The sequence below is a fragment of the Heptranchias perlo genome, unplaced genomic scaffold (genome assembly GCF_035084215.1).
Source record: "Heptranchias perlo isolate sHepPer1 unplaced genomic scaffold, sHepPer1.hap1 HAP1_SCAFFOLD_60, whole genome shotgun sequence".
Classification (NCBI taxonomy): domain Eukaryota; kingdom Metazoa; phylum Chordata; class Chondrichthyes; order Hexanchiformes; family Hexanchidae; genus Heptranchias; species Heptranchias perlo.
Genome location: NW_027139623.1, coordinates 3,861,483 through 3,875,000, shown reverse-complemented (window position 1 = coordinate 3,875,000; position 13,518 = coordinate 3,861,483). Strand labels below are relative to the sequence as shown.

Here is a 13,518-nt window from a genome sequence, read left to right as displayed (position 1 = left end):
CCCTTCTCATTCCAAGCCATTATAGAGAGTGCGGTGCCCAGAACTGAACACAGTGCTCTAAATGAGGACTAACCAGAGCTCTGTATAACTGTGATGTGGAGATGCCGGTGATGGACTGGGGTTGACAATTGTAAACAATTTTACAACACCAAGTTATAGTCCAGCAATTTTATTTTAAATTCACAAGCTTTCGGAGGCTTCCTCCTTCGTCAGGTGAACGATGTGAAAAATTTAAAATAAAATTGCTGGACTATAACTTGGTGTTGTAAAATTGTTTACAACTGTATAACTGTGACATCACTTCCAGTCCCTTTTATTCCCGTTCCCTTGAGATAAAGATCATCTCCATTTTAACTTTCTTTTAGTGATTCATCAATCACTGTTAGTGATTTCTGCACTTGGATCCCCATATGCCTTGATTCCTCCAGAATGCAAAAATCTATCGATCTCAGCTTTGAATATACTCAACGACTGAGCATCCACAGCCCTCTGGGGTGGAGAATTCTAAAGATTCACAACACTTTCAACGAAGAAATTCTTCCTAATTTCGATCCTAAATGGCCGGTCCCTTATCTTGAGACGATGACCTCGAGTTCTTGATTCTCCAGCAGGGGAATCAGCCTCTCCTCACCTGCCCTGTCAAACCGCCTAAGAATTTTATACGTTTCAATGCGATCACCTCTCATTCTTCTAAACTCCAGCGAATATAGGCCAACTTTACACAATATTTCCCCATAGTTCAATTGCAGCAAGACCTCCTTACACTTATATTCCAACACCCTTGCAATAAAGGCTAACATATCATTTACCTTCCTCACTCTCATTAGCCCCTTGGTAACTCACCATTCCCAGTATGTTTTTCCTCTGTTCCTTCGAAAGGGAAAATAAATGAACGTTGAAAACATTGTAACATAATTACAGCGGTTTATATTTTCGAAACAATATCCAGCTGACTGCATCAAATTCGAAAACAAACTTTCAGTTTCTGAAGGAAGCAAATTAACTGCGATGGCCGGGAATCGAACCCGGGTCAACTGCTTGGAAGGCAGCTATGCTCACCACTATACCACCATCGCTGACAATCAACCATGATAAAATAGCTCCTAAACATCAGACCCTGAACAGACACTGCAGGCTGTTGGATTTTGTTCTTCATTTGAACTGGTTTCTGACGGATCCTTTCTCGCTCTGTTGCAGTTCCCGTTTCCGCCCAGTCGATGACGCCAACCCCCAATCAATGGAAATTACACAACAGCCAGTAATTCTTCACCTGATATCGGACTGAAGAGACAGTCGATACCTGCAATACTTGACCGGCTGGAAATAAATTTTGCCGCAGCTCACATCAGCCATTGAGTAAAGTTAAATAATTATATTAAATCATTACAGAGACCTGACTACAAGCTGGGCACGAATGGCAGCTTAATATTCAAGTCTGTAAGATCTTATGAAAGGACAGGGAAATAGGGAAAGGAGGATGAGTAGCAATATTACTAAAGGACAATATTACAGCAATTGAAAGATAGAATATTAGCGAGGGTGAGCGGGCAGTGTAAACACTCAGAGAGAGACCCATCACAATTGCCCCCACTGTACTCCTCCAGAAGGTATAAGAAGGGCGAGTGCGGGAGGATTTCTTCATTCTTTTTGAAAGTGTTTGTGAGATTGTGGAAATGTCTGGAAGAGGAAAATCCGGCGGTAAACATCGGGCCAAGGCCAAGTCTCGCTCATCCCGGGCCGGACTGCAGTTCCCTGTGGGCCGTGTTCACAGGCTCCTCCGAAAGGGGAACTATGCTGAACGTGTGGGTGCCGGAGCCCCGGTCTATCTGGCGACTGTGCTCGAGTATCCGACGGCTGAAATCCTCCAGCTGGCCGGCAACACGGTCCGCGACATCAAGAAGACCCGCATCATCCCCAGACACCTGCAGCTGTCCATCCGCAACGACGAGTAGTACAACAAGCTGCTGGGACGGGTGACCATCGCTCAGGGCGGGGAGCCGACTAATATCCAGGCCGTGCTGCTGCCGAAGAAAAGAGCTGGGGACATCAAGAGCAAGTGAAGCGGCCAGGATTTAATCTAATAACAGGACAAGGACAGGACCAACCTTATTAAATCCTTTGAAGAAGTAATTGAAAGCGGAGACAAAGTTAATGTAGTAGATGTAATGCATTTGAATCTTCAGAAGGTCTTCGATTGTGGACTCATGGCAAAGTTCAGAGCACGTGGAGTCGGGGACAGGCGGCGAAATGGATAGCAAGCTGGCTACAAAACAAAAAAAGAGAACAGGAGTTAAGGGTAGCTAATTAGAGTGGCTAAAATTGAGAAGTGGTTTAACACAGGGATCATTGCTGGGACCACTGTTGTTCACAATTTAAAATTACGATTTGGATTCGGGAATCGGAAGGACAATTTCAAAATTTGACGATGACACCACATTGGGGAGTACAGTTAATACAAAGGTAGAATGTGTCAAAATGCAAGAGGACACGAATAAACTTACAGAATGAAGAATAAGGAGATCACACACTGCCTGGATCAGGATAGAGGAGCAAAGGGATCGAGGGGTGCAGATACACAAATTACTGAAAGTACCGACTAAAAGTTTATCCGCCAGTGTTACCGTCTCTCAGAGACTCTCGCCCGGAATCTGTGAAAAGATAATGACGACGAACAGGGACCGAAGCCGACCACATCCTCAGTTACAGTGAGACCCGGCCCGGACATCTCATTCTCTCTGTTTTATATCAGAACGTATCCCATCTTCATGTCCAGCACCAGGGAGAGAGAGAGAGAGAGGGACAGTATCAGTCTTACACTTCCTATCAGTGTGTCCATATCACGCTCAATAGCAGTATCCCACCTTCATATACAACACCAGAGAGTGAGAGGGGGCAACACACGGCGAGAGAGAGATCGAGCGGAGGGACGCATTGACAGGCAGACGTAAACAGTATTAGTTTTAGAATGACCGGTAAAGTTCCGTTTTATCGAGAAAGATCCCGTTGGAGAGACAGAAGATGCAATCTCATCTCTCACTGATATTGTACAAGGGGCAGACACATTATTAATCCCACACTCAGGGACAGTGCAGACATTGACAGAAACAATGGGCCACATTTAACCCTCTTTTCCTGTTGTATCACCTGGAGTTTTGCAGCTCAGGGCTGTTCGATATTACTCTCAGTGACCGAGAGTTTCACTCCAATTAAATAAATCTGGGTCTGTTGCTGTCAGACACACCGACTCCTACTTTCCTCCACTGTTTCTCCAGGATTGGTTTGAGAAATCCTCCCTCCAGTTTCGGAGTCACACATTTATTTATCAGCAGAGGGGCCAAGAATGAGCAGGATACTTTGGCTCATTCCACAGCCGCCCACTTTACCTCTGGAAGGCTCTTTACCATCAAAAGATACCGAGAGAAACAGCAGGGATGGAAACATCTAGTTTAATAGTTAGAGATTGTAAAGTCAGTCTGGATTCCAGCGTTAGGCACTGGTGGAATCCCATCTGTTTTCCAATCTGGTGCCTGTTCCTGCACTGCCTGTGGACCCCATTCCCTCTGACCTTTCCCCCAGACCCACTTCCTTTGCTCAGACTCTGAAAAATTCCAATTGGGGAAAGTTTCCATCGATTTTTGTATTGGGAATTAAACCAGATATCTGCGCATGCGTGACTCAGCCCCGCCCCCAGCGCTGGTTGTTGGTGAGCAGAAGAGCGCATGCGCGCTCCCCTCCCCCAGCTCGGCCTGTGGGCGCCATTCCCTCAGTGAGCGGAAGAAGATGGTTTAAAACAGCCGGGAATGGAGAGATCACGGCCCCCGGGGGAAGGGAGCAAAGAGCAGCCTCGTTACAGCAGCTCATCGCTTCGGGACCGTGTCCGCAGATGGGCTCAGAGATCGGCATTGAGTCCGGGGGAAGGGCAGGGGGAGTCCGGGGGCTGTTTGTAAGAGGCGGAGTGGATCAGGAACTGGTCCCGGAACATGGAGTGAGCGGGGGAAGGGAGAGGTCATTCTCGGGCTGTGTGTGTCCAGGGTGTGTCCAGGGGAAGGGAGAGAGAATGGGAAGAACCTGATATTTAAATTCATTGCTGCTTTCTCTCCCCAAACCAGTGGTGAATGGTCCTGGTTCAGTTCCAGTCTCACCCTGTTACTGGACAGTGAACAGTCGGGATGTGGGGAGTTATACAAACAGTATCCATAGCAGGCATCAGGTGAGAAGTGTGAAGGACACATTTCAAACAGCGGTTGTTTGGTTTCGGGTGAACGGCTAGTCTCATGGGAGAGGAGTTGAGAAACCTGACCGGTACCAAGGTCCCTGCCCCATCGGGTGGTCCCATTCACTGATCAGTGCAGGGGTTGGGTTGTGGCTGGATGTCACTAAATTGTTGTAAAATCGGCCAACACACCTGGTGTGCAGAAGCTGAGTGCTGCAGTACTGCAGTGGAGTCAGACACTGACACTATTTGTATCACTGGTTTTCATTTGTGGATATTCAAAATGATCATTAACAGAGATATGAAACTGATCACTTTTGTGTTGTCTTCCTCACCTGTTCCTGAGTAACAAGAGATAATTTTCTTTCTACAGGCAAATCCTTGAAGGATCCAGAATGAATCTGATGTATCCTCCACCGAGGCACAAGAAACAGTGCAGCCAGCTCCTTCTCACACACAGTAAGTACATTATCACACACACAGAGCACGGAGTCACAGACAGGTCATCAGTTCCACAGTCCCAGACAGCAGAAGTGGTCAGTACCACACTGATCTTAAATTCCAGAGACACATTTTCAATCCAACAGAGCAGGTGAAGTAGATACTGTTCCATTTCCCCCAAACTCAGTCCCGCTGACAGGGAAATACAAAAATCCCAGTCAAAATCACACTCTCAGATTAAAAGGCACTGTGTCAATCTCACAATAGGGCAACATTAAATACCAGATAGAAATCACACATGGTACCCGATTGAAAGGGACAGAATGAACCCCAATAATGTACCCTGAGATTCCAATTGAATACCACCCCACAACTCACAAATGTGAGTTTAATACATGCAGTATCCATTCGAATAGTGTATCATGAGGGACAAACTGCAGACATGTCCAAAACTCATGCAGAGTATCAGACTGAGAAATGCTGTGACAGTGTAACCTGAGAAACAAATTAGAAACCAGTTTATAATACACTCATAGTATGAGATGTAAAGATACAGTATCAATTCTATTAGTGCACACTGAGATACACATTACATACCAGTCCAAAAATCTCTCTCAATATTAGACTGAAAGACACAGTATCGATTACAATAGAACAGACTGAGCTACACATTATACACCAATTCAAAAATCACTATATCAGTTTGTAATATATGTTATCATTCACAATAGTACACAAAAAAAATTGATTTAATAGTAGTCCAAAAAGCACACAAATTATCTGATTAAAAACCTCCAGCACGAAATCCTAAAGTTTATCCATATTTATCAATAAAATGAGAAAAACTATTTAAACATGAAGATATTAAAGCTACAGTATTGAACACCGTAATCTAATGTGAGAAAATAATTACAGACAGATACAGAATAAATCTCGCACTCATGTATGGTACCACAGTTGACAGAGAATGAATCCCCCACTCTCATAATGTACCAGAAACTGGCAGATAAAGTATGAATCCCACACTCACACAGCATCAGAGACTGCATATATCGAATGAATCGCAAACTCAAACACACTACTGACAAGATACACAATGAATCCCACACAGTATCACGGACTGAGAGATACAAAATGAATCTCACAGTCATCTACATTAGTGCAGGCTGAGTTACAAATTAGGGACCAGTCCACAAATCTCAGTGTCAGATTGAAAGATACAGTACCAATTCCATTAGTGCAGACTGAGCTACATATTAATTACCAATACAAAAGACCAATGCAGATTCAGACTGAAATATACAGTATTCCATTTATGCAGACTGAGCTGCACATTGTATATAAGTTCAAAAATGTCACCATATCAGTTTGGAAGATACACTAAATCACAATTGTGTTCACATTGATGCAGATTTAATAGTAGCCAAAAAGTGCAGTGATTCTCTGATTATAACCTACAGCATCACATTTTAAAGTATATAATTATCTACCACTTAAACACTGGGAAAAATTATTTATACATTTATGTATTAAAGATACAGGTTTGAACGCCATGCTGTAAACTGAGATACAAATTAGATACAGATAAAGAATGAATCTCATACTCAGATCCAGTGCCAGAGACTGACATACAGAATGAATCCCTCAATCACACAATGTACCACTGACTGACAGATACAGAACGAATCCCACACTCACACACTGTAGCACAGACTGACAGATACAGTATATATATATATCACTCATATACAGTATCAGAGATTGATGGAAATGGAATGAATGTCTCACTCACATACAGCACCAGACACTGACAGATATGGAATTAATCCCAAATTCACACACGGTGCCAGAGACTGACAGGAACAGAATGAACCTCATTCAGATACAGTACAAGGGACTGACATATATAGAATGAATCCTACACTCACACAAAGTACCACAGGCTGACAGAATCAGAATGAATCACTAAGTCAAATCACTGCAGACTGAGTTACACATAACATGCCAGTCCAAAAATCTTAGTGTCAGATTGAAAGATAATGTATCAATTTCATTAGTGCAGACTGAGCCAAACATTATATAGCAGTCCAACACTGTCAGACCTTATCAGACTCAAAGATACAACATCAATTCCATTAGCATGTACTGAGCTACATGTTACACACCAGTCCAAAAATCTCATACAGCAACAGACTGATAGATACATTATCAATTCTATTAGTGCAGGCTGAGCTATATATTACATTCCAGTCCAAAAATCTCACAGTGTCAGACTGAGATACAGAATTAATTCCATTATTATAGACTGAGCTACACATTATATACCAGTTAAATAATTTCACCATGGACAGATTGAAAGGTACATTATCATTCACAACAGAGTTCAGAGATGAAGATGTAATACTACTCCAAAACTCACACACATTGTTTGATTAAAGAAAATCCAAAAGTGTATCAATATTTACAAATTAAACAGTTGATAAAAAACTGCATATCCTTTAAAGTATTAAAGATATAGTTTCATATACAATAATATAAACTGAAATAAGAATACAGAATGAATCCAGACTTGCACATGGTCTCAGAGACTGAATTATAGAATGAAACCCAGACTGAGATAAATTAGCTGAGACTGACAGATACAGAATGTATCCTAAACTCATATACAGTATCAGAGACTGACAGATACAGAATAAACCCCACATTTGCATGCAGCACCAGAGACAGACAGAAACAGAATGAATCCCACACTCACATACAGTACCAGAGACAGACAGATACAGAATAAACCCCATACTCATGTACAGTACCAGATACAGACAGGTACAGAATAAACCCCACACTTATATACAGCACCAGAGACAGACAGAAGCAGAATAAACCTGACATTCGCATACAGTACCCGTTACAGACCGATACAGAATAAACCCCACACACGTACAGTACCACAGACTGACAGGCACAGAATGAATCCCACAATCACACACAGTACCAGAGACTGACAGATACAGAATAACCCTCATTCATATACAGTACCAGAAACAGACAAATAAAGAATAAACCCCACACTCATTTGCAGTACCAGAGACAGACAGATACAGAATGAATCCCAAATTCACATACAGTACCAGAGACTGACAGATACAGAATGAATCCCAAATTCACACAAGGTACCAGAGACTGACATATACTGAATAAACCCCACATTCACATACAGCACCAGAGACAGACAGATACAGAATGAATCCCAAATTCACATACAGTACCAGAGACTGACAGATACAGAATGAATCCCAAATTCACACAAGGTACCAGAGACTGACATATACTGAATAGACCCCACATTGAAACAGTACCAGAGACAGAGAGACACAGAACAAAAAACACACTCATTTCCAGTATCAGAGACAGACAGATACTGAAAAACTCCAAACTCATGTACAGTGAGACTGACAGACACAGAATAAACCCCACACAGGTACAGTACCACAGACTGACAGGCACAGAATGAATCCCACACTCACACAGTACCAGAGACTGACAGATGCAGAATAAACCCCACACTCATGTACAGTATCTGAGACTGACAGAAACAGAATAAACCCCACACTCACACACAGCACCAGAGACTGATAGGCACAGAATGAATCCCACACTCACACACAGTACCAGAGACTGACAGATACAGAATAAACCCCACACTCACACACAGCACCAGAGACTGACAGATACAGTATATACCCCCCACTCATATGCAGCACCAGAGACTGACAGATAGAGAATAAACCCCACACTCATATGCAGCACCAGAGACAGACAGATACAGTATATACCCCCCACTCATATGCAGCACCAGAGACTGACAGATACAGAATAAACCCCACACTCATATACAGTACCAGAGACTGACAGATACGGAATGTGTGAATTTGGGATTCACAGTATCAGAGACAGACAGATACAGAATAAACCCCAAACACATCTACAGTATCAGAGACACACAATTACAGAATAAACCCCACACTGACACACAGTTCCAGAGACTGACAGATACAGAATAAACCTCACACTCATGTACAGTATCAGAGACTGACTTATACAGAATGAATCTTATACTCACACACAGTACCAGAGACTGACAGATACAGAATAAAGCCCAACCTCATATACTGTACCAGAGACAGATAAATACAAAATAAACAACAAACACATCGACAGTATCGGAGATAGATGGATGCAGAATAAATCCCACACTGACACACAGTACCAGAGACAGACATAGACAGAATAAACCCCACACTCATATACAGTACCAGAGACTGATAATTACAGAATAAACCCCACACTCACACACAGTACCAGAGACAGACAGATACAGAATGAAAGCTGCACTCACACACAGTACCAGAGACAGACAGATACAGAATAAAACCTACACTCACACACAGTACCAGAGACTGACAGATACAGAATAAACCCCACACTCACACACAGTACCAGAGACAGACAGATACAGAATAAAACCTACACTCACACACAGTACCAGAGACTGACAGATACAGAATAAACCCCACACTCACACACAGTACCAGAGACAGACAGATACAGAATGAATCCCACACTCACACACAGTACCAGAGACAGACAGGCACAGAATAAACCCCACACTCACACACACGACCAGAGACAGACAGGCACAGAATAAACCCCACACTCATACACAGTACCAGAGACTGAAAAATACAGAATAAACACCAAACTTTTGTACAGTATCAGAGACTGACAGATACAGAATAAACCCCACAATCATGTAAAGTGCCAGGAAAAATTGTTTGGTTCGTGAGTGTCTGTAAATGAAGGAAACATGGTGTCTGGTAAGGGAGTGTCTATACATGAAGGAAAAACGGTGAAGGATCAGGGAATATCTATAAATGAAAGAGAAATGGTGACAGGTCAGGGATTGTCCATGAATGAAGGTGAAATGGTTTCTGGTAAGGGAGTATTTTCAATGGGAGAAGACATGGTGACAGGTCAGGGAGTGTCTAAAAATGAAGGCGAAATGTTGACGGGTTACGGAGTGTCCATAAAGGAGGGAGAAATGGTGACAGGAGGCAGAGTCTGTAAATGATGGAGAAATCGTGACTGGTCAGGGGGTGTCTGTAAATGGAGGAGGAATGTTGACTGGTCCGGGAGTGTCTGTAAATGAAGGAGAATTGTTGACAGGTCAGGTCGTGTCCATATCTGAAGGAGAAACAGTGATGGGTCAGGGAGCGTCTATTAATGAAGGGAAATGCTGACGGGTCAGGGAGAGTTTGTAAATGAAGGAGAAATGCTGAAGGGTCAGAGAGCGTCTATAAATGTAGGAGAAATTGTGTTTGATCAGAGAATGTCTGAAAATGAAGGAGAAATGGTGACTGGTCAGGGGGTGTCTGTAAATGAAGGAGGAATGGTGATTGGTCAGGGAGTGTCTGTAAATGAAGGCGAAATGGTGACTGGTCAGGGAGAGTCTGTAAATGAAGGAGGAATGGTGATTGGTCAGGGAGTGTCTGTAAATGAAGGCGAAATGGTGACTGGTCAGGGAGAGTCTGTAAATGAAGGAGGAATGGTGATTGGTCAGGGAGTGTCTGTAAATGAAGGCGAAATGGTGACTGGTCAGGGAGAGTCTGTAAATGAAGGAGGAATGGTGATTGGTCCGGGAGTGTCTGTAAATGAAGGCGAAATGGTGACTGGTCAGGGGGTGTCTGTAAATGAAGGAGAAATGGTGACTGGTCAGGGGGTGTCTGTAAATGAATGAGAAATGGTGACTGGTCAGGGGGTGTCTGTAAATGAAGGAGGAATGGTGATTGGTCAGGGGGTGTCTGTAAATGAAGAAGGAATGGTGATTGGTCCGGGAGTGCCTGTAAATGAAGGCGAAATGGTGACTGGTCAGGGGGTGTCTGTAAATGAAGGAGGAATGGTGATTGGTCCTGGAGTGTCTGTAAATGAAGCAGGAATGGTGATTGGTCCGGGAGTGTCTGTAAATGAAGCAGGAATGGTGATTGGTCAGGGGGTGTCTGTAAATGAAGGAGGAATGGTGATTGGTCAGGGGGTGTCTGTAACTGAAGGAGAAATGGTGATTGGTCAGGGGGTGTCTGTAAATGAAGGCGAAATGGTGATTGGTCAGGGGGTGTCTGTAAATGAAGGAGGAATGTTGATTGGTCAGGGGGTGTCTGTAAATGAAGGAGGAACGGTGATTGGTCCGGGAGTGTCTGTAAATGAAGGAGAATTGTTGACAGGTCAGGTCGTGTCGATATCTGAAGGACAAAAAGTGATGGGTCAGGGAGTGTCTATTAATGAAGGGACATGCTGACGGGTCAGGGAGAGTTTGCAAATGAAGGAGAAATGCTGAAGTGTCAGGGAGCGTCTATAAATGTAGGAGAAATTGTGTTTGATCAGGGAGTGTCTGAAAATGAAGGAGAAATTGTGATAGGTCAAGGAAAATCTTTAAATGAAGGAGAAATGGTGACTGGTCAGGGAGAGTCTGTCGCCAAAATTGGGAGATATCACAGATGGACGGCATACAGGCAGCTATAGGGAGGGACATTGTGTGGAAATGAGGGGCAGAGCATATACACACAGCCAGAGTCAGCATATTCAGGAGAGGAGAGGGGAATCAGTGAGTGTAGAACTGAATCCAACCAGAGTCAGCAACTTCAGGGGAGGAGAGGGAGGGGAACCAGTGAGTGTAGAACTGAACCCAGTCAGAGTCAGCACCTTCAGGGGAGAAGAGGGAGGGGAACCACTGAATGTAGAACTGAACCCAGTCACAGTCGGGATCTTCAGGAGAGAGAGAAAACTTAAATAGAAGGAAAAATGTTGGAGGTGGTGCGATGGGTTTGGGTTTCAGCAGAGGGAGGAGGGTGAGTGTGTGGGACGGGGATTTACAGTTTGGGGGAATGAGCGGGAAGAATGTTCTATTGAAACTAGAATTGCCTGTTCTGAATTTCTATCCTGTATTCACAGTGAGGACTTTTGTTATCTCCTTTTACAGGGTATTAGAAGGGGCGGATTTGCAGACGAGAAACTCAAACCAAACATCACGTCAAGATCTGACTCCATTCACCAGCACCTGAAGATTATCGGCCTTAAAATGTCGGACAAATGTTGATCTGTTCTATCTGTGGGAAAAGATTTCAAACATCACTGTGACTGGAATAGCAGCGAGACACACACACCTGATTGAGAGTGTTCCAGTGCACTGACTGTGGGAAGAGCTTTCACCAGTTACACAGCCTGAAAAAAAACATCACACCATTCACAGTGGGGAGAAACGAGACACGTGTTCTCTGTGCAGACGAGACTTCTACTGATCTCCAACCTGGAGAGAGAGAAGGACACCCGCACCATGGAGAAACCGTGCAAATGTGGGGACTGTGGGAGGGGATTCAGTTACTCATCCCGGCTGGAAACTCATCGACGCAGACACACTGGAGAGAGGCCGTTCACCTGCTCCGTGTGTGGGAAGTGATTCACTCAGTCATCCCACCTCATTGAACATCAACTTGTTCACACTGATAAGAGACTTTTTAAATGTTCTGTCTGTGAGAAGAGCTTTAAAAGAAAAAGTGATCTGCTGACACACCAACGCACTCACACTGGGGAGACGCCGTTCACCTGCACTAAGTGCGGGAAGAGATTCACTCAGTCATCCAACCTGCTGACACACCAGCGAGTTCACACTGGGGAGAGGCCGTTCACCTGCTCCGTGTGTGGGAAGTGATTCACTCAATCTTCCCACCTCATTGAACATTAACTTGTTCATACTGATAAGTGTCTTTTTAAATGTTCTGTCTGTGAGAAAAGCTTTAAAAGTAAAAGTGATCTGCTGACACACCAACGGGTCCACACTGGGGAGAGGCCCATCACCTGCTCCGTGTGTGGGATGGGATTCACTCAGTCATCCCACCTGCTGAGTCACCAGCGGGATCACATGTGATTCCAGGAGTTGGATTCTGCTGTTATTGCTGCTGTTAATCACATCCAGGACTGAACCGTGTTCATTCTGACAGTTGGGGTTTGTTTTTGATGTTAATAATCCCTTTAACTGGGCTGGAGTTTAGTATTCTGTACAAGTGTCAAATGAATCAGCTTTCTTTCAAACAAAGTGTTTCTAGTCCTTCATATCTTGATGATAAGAATCATAGAAGTTTACAACATGGAAACAAGCCCTTCGGCCCAACATGTCCATGTCGCCCAGTTTATACCACTAAGCTAGTCCCAGATGCCTGCACTTGGCCCATATCCCTCTATACCCATCTTACCCATGTAACTGTCCAAATGCTTTTTAAAAGACAAATTTGTACCCGCCTCGACTACTGCCTCTGGCAGCTCGTTCCAGACACTCACCACCCTTTGAGTGAAAAAATTGCCCCTCTGGACCCTTTTGTATCTCTCCCCTCTCACCTTAAATCTATGCGCCCTCGTTATAGACTCCCCTACCTTTGGGAATAGATTTTGACTATCTACCTTATCTATGCCCCTCATTATTTTATAGACTTCTGTAAGATCACCCCTAAACCTCCTACTCTCCAGGGAAAAAAGTCTCAGTCTATCCAACCTCTCCCTATAAGTCAAACCATCAAGTCCCGGTAGCATCCTAGCAAATCTTTTCTGCACTCTTTCTAATTTGAGGACTTCTGATGAAGTGTGTGGAATCCTGAGTTCCTTCACCTTTTCAAAAGATGGATCTACAAGATGTCCAAGTCTGACAGGACAGAAAATTGTATTATATCACAGGGTCCACTTCAATCAGCCTGAGCAGGTTTCCAATACACTTGTGTGAAAAAGAGATTCCTAATTTCAATCCTAGACGCCCTAGCTCTCAA

At 43.8% G+C, this 13,518-nt stretch overlaps 1 protein-coding gene, 1 long non-coding RNA gene and 1 other non-coding gene across 3 annotated transcripts in view; 1 reads left to right on the top strand and 2 right to left on the bottom strand.

The window, feature by feature from the left end:
- The window catches only part of LOC137316793 (zinc finger protein 850-like), a 512,000-nt gene that overhangs the window by 6,049 nt on the left and 492,433 nt on the right, over positions 1-13,518 (bottom strand). The gene's annotated exons all lie outside the window — the stretch shown is intronic.
- Positions 1,005-1,076, bottom strand: trnag-ucc (transfer RNA glycine (anticodon UCC)). The gene has a single exon. It is a non-coding gene; the product is annotated as a tRNA-Gly (tRNA).
- Positions 3,992-12,797, top strand: LOC137316815 (uncharacterized). The gene is made up of 3 exons (XR_010961608.1): positions 3,992-4,210; positions 4,587-4,672; positions 11,685-12,797. It is a non-coding gene; the product is annotated as an uncharacterized lncRNA (long non-coding RNA).